Source organism: Ruditapes philippinarum, unplaced genomic scaffold (genome assembly GCF_026571515.1).
Source record: "Ruditapes philippinarum isolate M1 unplaced genomic scaffold, ASM2657151v2 ctg8_1_1_1_1, whole genome shotgun sequence".
Lineage (NCBI taxonomy): Eukaryota > Metazoa > Mollusca > Bivalvia > Venerida > Veneridae > Ruditapes > Ruditapes philippinarum.
The window spans coordinates 597,620-613,613 of NW_026856049.1; the positions used below are offsets into that span (position 1 = coordinate 597,620).

Below are 15,994 nucleotides of genomic sequence, written 5' to 3' on the forward strand. Positions count from 1 at the left end.
GGCCTGGAGGGGCACCTGGGGTTTCCCTCCACCAATAAAGGCTGGAAAAAATTCGACAAAAAATCTTGGCGGGACGCTCTATTAATGGCCCTACTTGAGTGTACAGTCCGCCCATATGGGCTTTCCGGCGGTGGGACCTTAAATAAACGCAATATTAAAACAAGAGGGCCACGATGGCCCTGAAGTCGCTCACCTGTATATAGGCCCCGGAGCGGGGCCAGTTTAAAACCCCCAGGGCTTTTATTTGAACAAAAACTTGGTAGACAACACATTAGAAGATGTTTCTGCTAAACCTCTAAGGTCTAGCTCCTCAAGTTTTTCTTTACACATATAGTAAAAAACAATGACACACCTGGGGCAGGGCCAGTTTTGACCCCAGGGCTTTTATTTGAACAAATCCTTTGTAGACACAAAATGTTTCAGGCTTAATGATCTAAACTCTAGCTATTCGGGTTTTTTCAAAGAAAAATTTTAAGTTTTTGCTATACACATATAAGGAAAATCAATGTCCCCCGGGGCGGGGCCAATTTTGACCCCAGGGCTTTTATTTGAACAAACTTCTTAGACACTCACTAGAAGATGCTTCGTGCTTAATATCTTAACTCTAGCTATTTGAGTTTTTTCAAAAAAGATTTTTTAAGTTTTTGTTAAACACATATAAGGAAAATGAATGACCCCCGGGGCAGGGCCAATTTTGACCCCAGGGCTTTTAACTGAACAAACTTGGTAGACACTCACTAGAAGATGTTTCATGCTAAATATCTTAGCTCTAGCTCTTTGGGTTCTTTAAAAGAATATTTTTTAAGTTTTTACTATATGCATATAGGGAAAATCAATGACCCCCTGGGGCGGGGCCAATTTTGACCCCAGGGCTTTTATTTGAACAAACTTGGTAGACACCCATTAGAAGATGTTTCATGCTAAATATCTTAGCTCTAGCTCTTTGGGTTCTTTAAAAGAAGATTTTTTTAAGTTTTTACTATATGCATATAGGGAAAATCAATGACCCCCTGGGGCGGGGCCAATTTTGACCCCAGGGCTTTTATTTGAACAAACTTGGTAGACACTCACTAGAAGATAATTCATGCCAAATATCTAAGCTCTAGCTCTTTGGGTTTTATAGAAGAAGATATTTAAAGTTTTTTCTTTTGGTTGCCATGGCAACCAGAGTTCTGCATGGAATTAAATTCTTTGAACAATTTTCAAAGGTGACCACCAAAGAAACATTCCTGTGAAGTTTGGATGAAATTGGCTTAGTGGTTTATGATGAGATGTCATTTAAAGTAAAAGTTTACGGACGACGGACGGACGACAAGCGATCACAAAAGCTCACCCTGTCACTTTGTGACAGGTGAGCTATAAATAAAAAATAAAAATAACAAGAGCCATGTCAACATGGCCATCCCCCGCCGAATGTGTTTGCTCATTGGAAGAATGTATATGTAGTAGAGCAGAATAATTCCATTTTAAGAGGTCTTTTGGTAATGAAAACTGATGGCTATAGTGATTACAGATTTGAAACCTATGTGAATACTGATGGCTGAAAATAACAAAGGGCAATAACTGAAAAATAATGCAGGGTAGGTTATCATTCTTGTGGGGTGCTGCATCCCTCCTCAGTAAAATCTATCCACCTATGAAGTTTCAAGTTTTGATACCTCAAATACTTTTGTGAGAAAAAAATTGAATTGAAAAATTAAGTATGAAAAATAACAAAGGGCAATAACTCAAAAATTATGAAAGGTAGAGTTATCATTCTTGTGTAGTGCACATCTCCTGAGTGAGATCTATGCACCTATGAAGTTTCATTTTGATATCTCAAAGGCTTTTTGAGTTTATGCTCTGGACAAAAATTATTTTGAAAAATAACAAAGGGCAATAACTCAAAAATACTGCAGGGTAGAGTTATCATTCTTAAGCACTGCACTCCTCCTCAATGAGATCCATCCACCTTTGAAGTTTCAAGTTGATACCGCAAATACTTTTTGAGATTAGCTCTGGACAAAATAGCATGAAAAAAAAACAAAGGGCAATAACTCAAAAATTGTATAGGGAAGAGTTATCATTCTTGCGCACAACATTCCTCCTCAATAAGATCTATCCACCTATGACATTTCATGTTGATATCTCAAACACTTTTTGAGTTATGCTCCACTTAGGTGAAAAATTAGGTATGAAAAATAACAAAGGGCAATAACTCAAAAATTATGAAAGGTACAGTTATCATTCTTATGCAATGCACACCTCCTGAGTGAGATCTATGCACCTATGAAGTTTCATGTTAATATCTCATAGGCTTTTGGAGTTATGCTCTGGACAAAAATCAATTTTGAAAAATAACAAAGGGCAATAACTCAAAAATCATGCAAGGTAGAGTTATCATTCTTGTGCACTGCACTCCTCCTCAATGAGGTCTATCCACCTATGAAGTTTCAAGTTGATAACTCAAATACTTTTAGAGATATGCTCCGGACAAAAATGTCGGACGGAAGGACGGACATACTTAGCAGACGTGTTTGTGGGGTTATTCCTTTGATCTCTTAACCCCACAAGAGCAAATTTTTTTAACCCCATAAGAGCATTTTTAACCACATAATACATGTCTCTACGGAATGAACCCCATACAGAGTGCCTGTACATAAACCTAAACCTCATAATGTAGCTCTCGTCTGCTCGGACGGACGGACGGAAGGACGGACGGAGACTATTTCTATATCCTCCGCCGAAAATTTTCGGCGGGGGATAACAAGAGGGCCATGATGGCCCTGAGGTCGCTCATCTATATTTAGGCCCCCCTGAGCGGGGCTAGTATAAACCCCAGGGCTTTTATTTAAACAAACTTGGAAAACACTCATTAGAAGATGTTTCATGATGTTAAGTTTTTACTACACACATATAATGAAAAACAATGACCTCCCCCCTCCTCTTTGGCAGGGCCAATTTAAACCCAAGGGCTTTTATTTGAACAAACTTGGTAGACACCCACAAAAAAATGCTTCCTGCAATCTAACCTCTAGCTCATTGGGTTTTTTAAAAGAAGATTTTTTAAGTTTTACTATACACATATAGTTAAAAAACAATGACACCTCCGGGGCGGGCCAGTTTTAGCTCCAGGGTTGTTATTTGAACAAACTTTGTAGACACTTACTAGAAGATGTTTCATGCTTAATATCTAAACTCTAGCTATTTGAGTTTTTTCAAAGAAGATTTTTTAAGTTTTTGCCATACACATATCAGGAAAATCAATGACCCCAGGGCGGGGCCAATTTTGACCCCAGGGCTTTTTTTTAACAAACTTGGTAGACACTCACTAGAAGATGTTTCATGCCAAATATCTAAGCTCTAGCTATTTGGGTTTTTTCAAAGAAGATTTTTTAAGTTTTTGCAATACACATAATAAGGAAAATCAATGACCCCGGGGGCGGGGCCAATTTTGACCCCAGGGATTTTATTTGAACAAACTTTGTAGACACCCATTAGCACATGTTTCATGCTAAATATCTTAGCTCTAGCTCTTGTGGTTCTTTAAAAGAAGATTTTTTAGGTATTTACTATATGCATATAGGGAAAATCAATGACCCCCTGGGGCGGGGCCAATTTTGACCCCAGGGCTTTTATTTGAACAAACTTGGTAGACACCCATTAGAACATGTTTCATGCTAAATATCTTAGCTCTAGCTCTATGGGTTCTTTAAAAGAAGATTTTTTAAGTTTTTACTATATGCATATAGGGAAAATCAATGACCCCCTGGGGCGGGGCCAATTTTGACCCCAGGGCTTTTATTTGAACAAACGTGGTAGACATTTATTAGAAGATGTTTCATGCTAAATATCTTAGTTCTAGCTCTATGGGTTCTTAAAAAGAAGTTTTTTTAAATTTTTACTATATGCATATAGGGAAAATCAATGACCCCCGAGGCGGGGCCAATTTTGACCCCAGGGCTTTTATTTAAACAAACTTTGTAGACACCCATTAGAACATGTTTCATGCTAAACATCTTAGCTCTTTGGGTTCTTTAAAAGAAGATTTTTTAAGTTTTTACTATATGCATATAGGGAAAATCAATGACCCCTGGGGCGGGGCCAATTTTGACCCCAGGGCTTTTATTTGAACAAACTTGGTAGACACTTACTAGATGATGTTTCATGCTAAATATCTTAGCTCTAGCTCCATGGGTTCTTTAAAAGAAGATTTTTTAAGGTTTTACTATATGCATATAGGGAAAATCAATGACCCCCTGGGGCAGGGCCAATTTTGACCCCAGGGCTTTTATTTGAACTCGTGTTTTTTAAAAAAAGATATTTAAAGTTTTTTCTTTCGGTTGCCGTGGCAACCAGAGTTCTGCATGGAATTAAATTCTTTGAACAATTTTTAAAGGTGACCACCAAAGGAACATTCCTGTGAAGTTTGGATGAATTTGGCTTAGTGGTTTATGAGGAGATGTCATTTAAAGTAAAAGTTTACGGACGGACACGGGACGGACGGACGGACGAAAAGCGATCACAAAAGCTCACCCTGTCACTTTTTGACAGGTGAGCTGAAAAGCCATTTATGACTCTATATTTATGATTTATATAATGTTTGTAAAGGTCTTTTAGACAGTGCTAAATACCAAATATCTAACTCCAGGCATTGTAGTTTTCAACAAGAAGATACTAGAAATGTGTCCATAGGACACGGGTGACCCCACCGCGCCACTGTTCTGTCAATCTTAAGACTCTAGGTCAAATATTTTTTGAAAACTAAAAATCTTTTACTAAGTAAAGGGCAAGAACTTTACAAACACAAGCAAACCCCAAGTTGAAAATTGCAAATTTATACTACTGTAAGTCAAGAGCAATAACTCTAACAAAACTGAAAAAATCCACATGCAAAGTCCCAGGTTCATAGCTACACAGTGATGTGAATCATTATTCCTGTAATTTAGTGATATTGATCATTATTCCTGTAAAGTTGGTCGATTCTAACTTAAGCACTCAAGGAACAAATAACAACATAATGAAACAGTTTTTACTAAGTCAAGGGAAATAACTCTACAAATACTGGATAAATCCACAAGCAAAACCCCAAGTGCAAAACTAAATATGCTGAGCAACCTTCCCATAAGGTTTTATGACTCTATGTCAAATCCTTTTTGAGTTACATGCGACACAAGTTGAAAATTGCAAAATTTTCTAAGTCAAGGGCAATAACTCTAAAAATACTAAATTAATCCCAACTACACATGCTGATCAACATTCCTGTAAAGTTTCATGACTCTAGGTCAAATACTTTTTGAGTAACATGCGACACAATTTGAAAATTGCAAAATTTTTCTAAGTCAAGGGCAATAACTCTAAAAATACTAAAATTATCCAGACAAAAATACCCAGGTGCACAACTACACATACTGATCAACATTGCTGTAAAGTTTCATGACTCTAGGTCAAATACTTTTTGAGTTACATGCGACACAAGTTGAAAATTGCAAAATTTTACTAAGTCAAGGGCAATAACTCTAAAAATACTAAAAATATCCAGACGAAAATACCCAGGTGCACAACTTCACATGCTGATCAACATTCCTGTAAAGTTTCATGACTCTAGGTCAAATACTTTTTGAGTTACATGCGACACAAGTTGAAAATTGCAAAATTTTCTAAGTCAAGGGCAATAACTCTAAAAATACTAAATTAATCCCAACTACACATGCTGATCAACATTCCTGAAAAGTTTCATGACTCTAGGTCAAATACTTTTTGAGTTACATGCGACACAAGTTGAAAATTGCAAAAATTTTCTAAATCAAGGGCAATAACTCTAAAAATACTAAAATTATCCAGACGAAAATACCCAGGTGCACAACTACACATACTGATCAACATTGCTGTAAAGTTTCATGACTCTAGGTCAAATACTTTTTGAGTTACATGCGACACAAGTTGAAAATTGCAAAATTTTACTAAGTCAAGGGCAATAACTCTAAAAATACTAAAAATATCCAGACGAAAATACCCAGGTGCACAACTTCACATGCTGATCAACATTCCTGTAAAGTTTCATGACTCTAGGTCAAATACTTTTTGAGTTACCTGCGACACAAAAGAGAACGGACGGAAGGACGAACAAGGGTAAATCTAAATGTCCGCCACTAAAGTGGGGGCACAATAAACTGGACATGTACATATTTTGAGATTTCACAAGGGACTATTCTGATCTGTTTTTCTATTCAGTAATCCAATTTGTAATTAACAAGACAAAATATGTTTCTGTCAATACTGTATAAATGATCTAATCTGCATGTCTCAAATAAAGTTTCAATACACGTATATAACAGACTAACACACAAACAACACTAAGTCCATCTGTACAAGCCACCATATTACAGAGTGAGAGACAACAGTAAGCATAATGGCGCATTCTCTACTGTAAAGTGATGTCAAATATTTCTAAAGAAAGCAAATACACAAGTTGGGCAGATAGTTATTACAGAGAGACAAAACCCATAGGAACATTGTGAACTTACTTGATCAGCAACATTTTAACATCTTGCAACTTTTGATTCAATTTATTCCAGCCATCAGTATGCCTTGGGAATTAGAGTTGCCAACTTCATCCATCATAAATCTGCAAAAATATCATAAAATCATTTATAAGCAAACCAATACTTCTCCTCATGATTGTATCAATATGACAAATGACCTTGCTAATATTTTCAAGTTTTCATCTAATATATTATACTTTCTTCAGAGTTTTTTGAGTGTAAAACTCTGGAAAAAAGGTGATCCCTCGGAAGCATTAATCACAATAAAATATCATGAAAATTGCAGACTCGGTTTGATTGAGTCTGTACATGAGGGATAATAAAGAAGTGCAATTTCCCTCATCATAACTAAGTTATGAAAGTTTAAGAAAAATTCAACTTCAGGTCAAGGTCATTTATAAGTCAAGGTCATGTTTCGTCTGGTCTAGTTGATGTCTCATCCAAAGGGTTGTTTTGTCCAAGAATAAAGACAATTCATTAAGCATTAAAATTCATGATCATAGTTGGTGGGCTGTAACAGGAACTGGAACAGCACCATGACTGCAGCAATAGCTCTTATGATTTTTCTAAAAAAACATACCAGCTTGAAACAAACAAATATTTGCACTACAAAATCCTGGATAATGTTATGAAAAATTTAATTATGATGATTTCCTTTTCAATTAAGTTGTGTGTTTAAAGCTTAGTACCTTACTCAGGTCATATCAAGATCATTTAAGGTTATGTCCTCAGCTATATGCAGGGATTCTATGGTATTTAGAGGTAAGACAAAAATGTCCGTATCACACCAGTAGATACATATATTCTTCATCTGAGATAACAATGTTTAACTGATTGAAATTCATGCAGTTGAATATTTGAATGAAATGCTTGTGACATGATTATAAGGCATACACTGTTGGAGGTTGAGTTCAGATCAAGTTAATCTATTCAGGATAAGTTATATTTTTAGTATGGAATTCAGCATATCTATGCTATGTTTAAAGTGGTTGTTTCAGTGATATATCAACAGATTCTAATCTTGTCAGTGTACATTAGCAAACAATGTAGCATGGTAATTTAATATCAAAATGTCTCCAAGATTCGAGATTAACAAAGAGATTATAATGGGAATATCTCTTGTCGTGAAATTTTAGTATTCTTACTTAAACTGCAATTACCAATACCATCCAATCTTAAAGGCCCATTATGCCCCAGGATGCTTTCGTTTTTATTTCATCTGGAGGCATGCAGCTTTAAATGTTCAAAACATATTTGAAATCATCCATTACCAATTCCAGGGATATCAAAGTTTTGTCACATTTGGTTCCAGCATGTAATGGGTGAAATATAATTACCCCTGTTCTTTCTGATGATTGCACTAATATGTTAAGCATAAGGATATTGTTGTTTTAAGAATTTAATTAAAGGATGGTCTTGTGACTTTTAATATGACATTGAATTAGATATTTAAGGCAAAAAACAAGCATATAATCATTTAATTAGAAAATAGGAAACATTAATAAACTAAATGTAAAATATATTTTATTGCTGTTGGAGGAAATATTTTCATTTTAATTATTCCAAAAGTAATTAATGTAAAGTAATTTTCATACAATTTATGTAACAGTCTAAAATTTGAATTTTGGTTCAATGTAATTTAAAAAGCCAGATTGATTGAAGAAATGAAATTAAACCAGATTTATTTATCAAATTAACTTAATTGAATTGGCTTTTCCAGGTTTGTTTCATATTGTATAGATTTCCACCAGGAGACAGTTTAAATAGTCTTGTTATTGCTAATCAACCTTGTTGTTTAATTTCTAGTAAGTCTATTTGTTTCAACATAACATCATATCTTAAGTTAAAGGTGGTTCATCTATTTCTACTGGTCATTTTAACACCACATTTTACAACAAGTAACAACCGTTTCCAAAGATTTCTTTGCAAACTTTTTCAATATTTCTTGGCAGAGTAGATTTTGCAATGAAACATTACAGTTATACAGAGTAATATTGTTAACATTCAATCATATGTTGTTTTTTAACTAAATTATGAAATATGTACACTATATACCAACAAACATAAAAAAGTGGCAACAATTCAAATATAAAAGCTATAGTACTTTCGTCTAATTTCAAAACCAAATGAATTTTTTTATTGCTATAAATGCCCATTCTCAATAAAATAAAGCATTTGAGGTTGAAAAATATTAAAAATTTGATGTTGTCATTGTGTCATTTTTTATCGCTGAAGTAAAAGTTTAGGGTATTTTGCAAGTTTGCCAGAAATATTTTGAACAAGAAACTATGATATAACAGGATGGCATTTATTTCGGTAATGACACTGTATTTCTTCAGTAACGTAGATTTCAGATCTAATAATGTAACATATTGGCTGAATATTAACAACAAATGTCTTTAAAATATATCAAAATCTGTAAATTCTCTATCTAGAGGGACTTTCTAACCCAGGAAAATTCAAGGAGGTTGGGTACCTTGCTAATTTTCAGTTAATTTCTTCAAAGTTAAATATTCGTAGAAAGCAAAAATAGTCAATTTTGGAAATGATTATTTTATGTCTTCATTCAAAGGATATATATCATATATAATATATGAGAGGTCGAATGCATACACAAATATTGTATAAGCAATTTTTTTTCAAAACATTCAACTTTTCACTTTCTTAATATTTGGAAAATTTATTGCTAAGCAGTTCTATATTTATCCCCATATAGGATGTCACGTATGTTTCATTTTATTTAAATGCAAGTAAAGGTTGAGAAAACAATTTTATTTTTTGTAAAATAATGTATATTTATGGATATTATTTTAATATTATTATATATAGAATGAAATACGGCCAGTAAGCTCTTTGCAGAAACGAATTAGTTGTTGCTGAGAACATCAATACCTTGTAAAATATTTTTAACATTTCTGCTGGTACATCAACATATTATTAACATATCTTTCCTTTGTAAAAACAATTTTGTATCTTCTTACATCTAATACAAGGTAACCGTTACTAACAGGCATGATAATCCCAACTTTATCTTTAATTTTCAAAAATTGTTGAATTGTAAGTTGGAGTAACGTATGTTTCACACTCGCTTATTTATGAACTTAATCACGGAATTGAAACTTACATGTAAAATCGACTTTTTTATTTAGGAATCAAATGTACATCATTCTATTGTCATAAAAATGCGATTTTATGTTTTTATATTATGCATGTGTAAACAATATAAAGTCTGTTTGATAAAAGTAACGTTTGTTTCACTGTGGTTACTTAAACAAGTTAAAACTCGACCAAAGTTATCAAAATTTACTTACTAATGTCAAATAGAAGTTAATGTTGCTGTTATGTATAGGTTAGAGTGCATATTGGGTGTTCTTCGTAAATAAGAAAGCTAAAAAGGAGCGGAGCTTGCGAAGCGACTGTAGCTTTCTTATTTACGAAGAACATCCAATATGCACTCTAACCGGCTTAGTGCTCCGCCCATTTTTTTCCGCCCCCCAATAACTGCGTGACGTCACACGATAGCCTAAATGTGTATAACCTATTTGGAAGAGGGTAGCGGTACACATTTTCGGGTCACGTGTTTTGCATAGCTTATTCCGCATTCTGTCTAGGTAAATCAGAACAATATCACGGTGCATATCCATATCGGTACCCTCTTTGCGAAATATTCTCAAACGGTACCCTCTTTGAACATACACAGGTCATTCTCTGCTAAAAACAAATCAGCGATGGATAACAATGCAGTAAAAATTCATTGTAATAAGAAAAGGAGGTATGACCACGGAACGCTAGAATGTTTTATTTATGTGCTGATTTGTCATGTGCCCGATTTTCAAGTACGGCAACTTCACAATAAGCTACAAAATGTCGACATGTCTTGCCTCGCCCGTCACCTCGACATATTTTTCGGGCTGAAATGAACCTGTAGCTTGATTATATATGCAGCATACATATTTATTATGTTCATATACATATCATCTTCGGACAAATGGCAGAATATTGTCAAAAATAAATGTAAAATTAATAAAAACACCCTACTTTCGGTTTTGCAGCGGCACGGGCTGTAATATTTACATAAAAAATAAGAAATATTACATACATACTTTGTTGGAATAAGTGAACTTTTTATTTGGAAATTATAAAATGATACTGGTTCCGTAAGTAATAAAACAGTTTTACTGTTATTTTGCCTGTTTTCATTTAAATGAACCTTTTTTTTTAATTCTATGCCGTAGTGACGATATACATGTGCGTGTACGGAAAAACATGCATAAATATTGATTAGTAGGAGTAAACTTCAAGATCTCTGCACATGCGTATATTTCACTTTAGCGCTCTTCGAAACTTAGCTCCGCCCACTTGCGTTTTATAATATAAAACGTCCAGTTTATATAAAATCTGTTCTATTAAGATTTGAAACCTGAAAATTTGAAAAATCCTCGTCGGTGATTGGCTTAAAAAAATTGGCGAGCACTAAACGTGCTTTCTGACTTCAATTTCCTACGTGCTTTCTGACTTCAATTTCCCTTTTGATAAACTTACTTTAAAAAGTTGATAACGTATGTTTCTGTAACGTATGTTTCATTTTTACATTGAAAGTGGGTCAAAAAATGATGCAAGACCGTTTAACCCGCCATAATTTGTGGTTAATATATCAGAGTTACACACATGTTAATTTTCTTTCTTGTTTGGATTCTTCTTTGAATGGATTGGCTCTTAAATAATGGTAACGTATGTTTCTTTTTAAAATGCTGTTGAAAAGATTTGAATAAAAAATGAAAATTTCCGAAAATATAATGATATTTGAGAGGCTGCAAGCTTATTTTTACTTATAATTATATATATGCTGTATTATTAAGCATGCATCGATTCAATTATGTAATTTCGGTTCCACTTATTATTGTTTTAGGTTTGTCACTATTTATTTACATGCATTTGGCGACATTTGATCATCCATTATATCAATGAGATTTTAACAGTCAAATATAATTTTTACCAATAATCAAAGTTCATATACACACAGCAATGACTAATTGCACATGTTTCGTTTATTCTGGAACTTATTTTTCTGAGACACAATTCAAAGTTGAAAATTCTAGGTGGCGACAGTAACGTATGTTACATTTTAGGGCATTAATGGTACTTGTAAAAGAAAAATAACAGATAGAAAATGTAAAAAACTGAGAGTGTCCCTATTAGACAAAGTGGCAGCCACCTTTCTAACGACATTTTGACCTCAAGAAAAACCTTGGTATAAGAGCTACCCAGTGGAACATCAAATGCTGTGTTTTATTGAGAATGAACGTAAAACACAATTATACTGAAAATACACAGATGCCAAATGGATACATTTTGTGATAGAATGTCAACATAATGATCATTATCTATTTTAAAATATCCTCAAAATATGATGCAGCAATATTCAATTTGCTTGTATGCCAGGATTTCTAAAGCTACAACAACTTGTTCACTTTTTAGCTAGTTCTCTTACTGCAAATGGTTCCTTGAATCTTATCATATATAATGTGTTTACTCCATAAATTATGGTTTAGCAAGAACAAGAAAGGGCAAATCTATATAATTTCAACAATAATGATCAAATCAACCATTGAAACACTAAAAATCTTTATCCCTTTCAACTTCCCATAAACTGGCATTCCAATTAAAATGATATAGAAAGAGTCATGCCAGTTTTATTTTGAACAAATTCACTAGCAAATAAATTTTAATTAAAAGGAAGTACAGTTCACTTCACTTTACAGGTACAAGAAACAATTATTTTCTCCTCTCAAATTTCCATAAAAGCATTCTCCTCTTTTCTTTAAGACATTTGTCCATTAATGTATTTGTGTATGACCATGCAGGCTTATAGATAACTTAGTTTAATGGCTTGAAAATTCTAAGCTTTTTACTAAACAATGCAACACAGCTTCTCAAGGTTATAAAAGGATACACTTGTAAATGAAGAAGTTAATCTGATACTATAATGAAGGTAGAAACTAATGTTTAATGGACACTATTTTCATCCTTGATCAAGGTAAAAGGTAACTGACTCTTCATCAAGATACATTTCCAAGAGAATTAATCAAATTAACAATTCTTTATGTTTCACAAGTGTAAGGAAACATTCACATCTTACAGCTGAAATAAAACACACCTGCTACATTTCAAATATTATTTCAAGCACAGTCATGAAAGAACCAAGACTTCAATATGGTTACAGTAAACTTTCATGTACTTCCTCCTTTGAATATAAAATTGATCAAAGAAGTCCCAGCCTGATGATAAATACATGCTGACTTTGCCAGCCTGGAAACTAGGCTACAACACTCATTAAACAATTTTTTTACAAAATACAATAGCTATTGTAATGCAATCAAATATTCAAAATTTTATTTCTTCTGTATTTAGTATTCTTCTTGACTCAAGCATTCAAAACAAAAACAAAAGCATGTGTTAATTCCAGCAAATACCGTATTGTCTCTATTTACCCCCCCCCCCCCGCATTTTTTTTAAAGGGGGGGGGGGGGCACTAGTTACTGTAAAAATGTGCTTTAATTGTTTTCATTAATTAAAGATACAATTCAATTATAAAAATCATTATTCATTATTATTATTTAATATATAATTTAGTGACTTTTTCAGGATTTTTTTTTAATCAGTGGAGTGTCATTAATTGTTATTTTTTAAATAAAAATATTTGGATTATAAATCTATAGATATTGTAGTAAGATTTTTTTTTTCTAAAAATTATGACAGGGGGAGGAGGCTAATTAGAGGGGTGGTGGGTGTTAATTGGAAACAGTACAGTAATTATCATCAATCAGAAGACTAAATGTTTCCTCAAAGGTAAACTTTTATACCAATTATCTTCAAACCTAAGTTAATATTCATGAAATGTGCAGATTAAAGTTTCACACTTTAACAATAAAAGAATATAACATAGTTATAGAGAATTCTTCAATTTCCACCCATGGTATTCCAAAACAATTTGGTTGTAATGAAGTTTAGTGGATTGATTTACAGATTAATTCAACTGAATTTCAAATTGGAAAATGCTTTTGTTTTTTACTTCAATTTGTTCTAGATGCAGTAAAGAACAGGAGCTACTTAAAGAGTTTTGTGAGTTAAAAGTGTCTGCCTTAATTGAAGAAAACAAAAACCATTTTATTAGAATTACTCTGTAAAGTCTGATACTGATTCTGCTGTATTCAAAGAAAATGATGAAGTTCTCATGATCAACTTACCTAGATAATACAATGATATGATAATGATCACCATGGATTGAACATAAACTTCCTAAATTTAATTAAAGATTGTGCACTACAATGTTCAAATTTAAATGGTCAATCTAAACTTATTTCTTGGAGGAGACAATGCATGAGACCACCAGATATTTTTATTTCTTGAACTATGCTAGCTTAAAATGGACTGAAGGTGCTACACCAGATCTTGGTGATGTTTCACAGTTGTTAAATACAAAAGATAACTATCTCTTATATGTTTCAACATTTTAATCCATTTTGTGGACAAGATTGCTTACATTTATTTGACATGTTCATACATGATGTTGTTTCTTTTTTGCCTTTATTAAAGTTAGATTGTTTGGAATCTAGTGGCTGTGCAGTAAAATGGACCTCAATGAATATCTACTGCAGGATGGAGGACATTATTTGAGTAAAGCCACACGGCTGAGCAAGCAGGGACCCTACCCTTTGTAAATTTTCATTTTACTGTACTGAGGGTGTTTTTACACTCCTTTGTTAATATTTACAATAAAATATATACTGACATTAAAATATGATATTCTCATGCTGCTTCTGGTAGTTGTCACATGTCATGTCTGACACATGAGTGGTTATATGGTAGGTTATATAAAACATACAACCAAGATGGAATGCTATATGTACATATAAAAGCCAATTTAAGACTTTTTATGAAGAATAAAGTGAAAATGACACACATGTCCCCCTCCACTTACCTTTAATGGATAGTAAGAATAAGTAAGCATTACCCATTATCATATCAGGGTAACCTTCCACTTAATGAGGATGATCATCACATGAAATTTGAAGATTGTGTGTCAAAAGATTCTTAAGTTAATCAAGCAGAAATGGTTTTCCTATTCAAGGTCACTGTGACCTTTACCTTCATGCTTTGGCAGCTAAAAACTATACAGGGTCTCCTAACTCAATGAGGTTGATTGTTTCCTATGAAGTTTTGAAGGCTATAGGTCAAATAATACTTTAGTTATTGAGCAGAAATGGTTTTCCCTTCAAGGTCACTGTGACCTAGACCTTCATACCTGGGCTCCCAAAACAAAAGGGCTTTTCTATTCAATGAGGGTGATCATTTTTATGAAGTTTGAAGGCTATTAGTCTAATGGTTCATCAATTATTGAGCAGAAACAAATGGGTCAACCAACAACAGACATGTTGACAGACTGACGAACATTTTATACAAACAATATACCCCCTTTTCTTCAAAAGGTTGTATAAAAAAATGTTACAATAGCAAATAATAATCCCTGAAGTGCTGCGAAATGCTTCTTTTGCACCTCTATTCAGCTAACACCACCAGTACTACACCAGTTGAAATTGTTGAAGTTGTTGGCTATAAAAGAAACCAATACCTGGTACAAACTGCAGGGGGGCCTCCGTGGCCGAGTGGTTAAGGTCACTGACTTGAGATCACAGGTCCCTCACCGCTGTAAGTTCGATCCTCACTCAGGTTGAAATCTTTCATGTGAGGAAGCCATCCAGCTGGCTTACGGAAGGTCGGTGGTTCTACCCAGGTGCCTGCTTGTGCCTAAAATAATGCCCGGAGGGCCACCTGGGGTCTTTCCTCCATCCAATAAAAGCTGGAAAAAAATGCAACAAAATTTCTCGGCGGGACCTCTAAAGGAATGGCCCCGACTTGAAGTGGAAACGGGTCGCCCATATGGGCTTTCCGGCGGCGACCTTAAATAAACGTAATAAAAAAAAAATAAAAAAAAATATACAAACTGCACTGTCATATCACAATAATTTTTTATAGACATTAAAGTTTTGTATTCTTGCTTCCCTGAAAAGTAAACAAGACTGTCATGATGGCCATTCATTTAAATATGCAATACCTTAAAATATAAGGAATACAACTAATAATTGTAAGAGGGAAGAGGACAGAAAATCAGAATTACAAAAACAATCAAATTTCATCTCAGTGTGCTTTGTTTCAGGTCAAAGATTTTAATGGAATATTTGATGAAATTGCCATGATATGAACAAAAGAGACCTAGAGAGAATTGAGAAACACAGGCATGATTAGAAATTTCACAAGAACATTGTTCATGATAATAATAGAGAGCCTGAATTCAAAAGTATGTATATATATTTGAAAATAAAATGGATTTGTGTCTTTCGATCCTGCTGAAAAAAACAACAACAAGACAATGTTGTATTTGTTGTAAGGTAGGTACGATAATGATGTAT

General features: G+C 33.7%; 1 protein-coding gene across 1 annotated transcript in view; it reads right to left on the bottom strand.

Moving 5' to 3' along the window:
• LOC132745248 (FMRFamide receptor-like) overlaps window positions 1-6,595 on the bottom strand; it is a 108,007-nt gene extending 101,412 nt beyond the window's left edge. The window contains exon 1 of the mRNA XM_060734112.1: window positions 6,507-6,595. The gene's annotated coding sequence lies outside the window, so the exon portion shown is untranslated. The remainder of the gene's footprint in view (window positions 1-6,506) is intronic.
• Window positions 6,596-15,994: the final 9,399 nt, after the last annotated feature.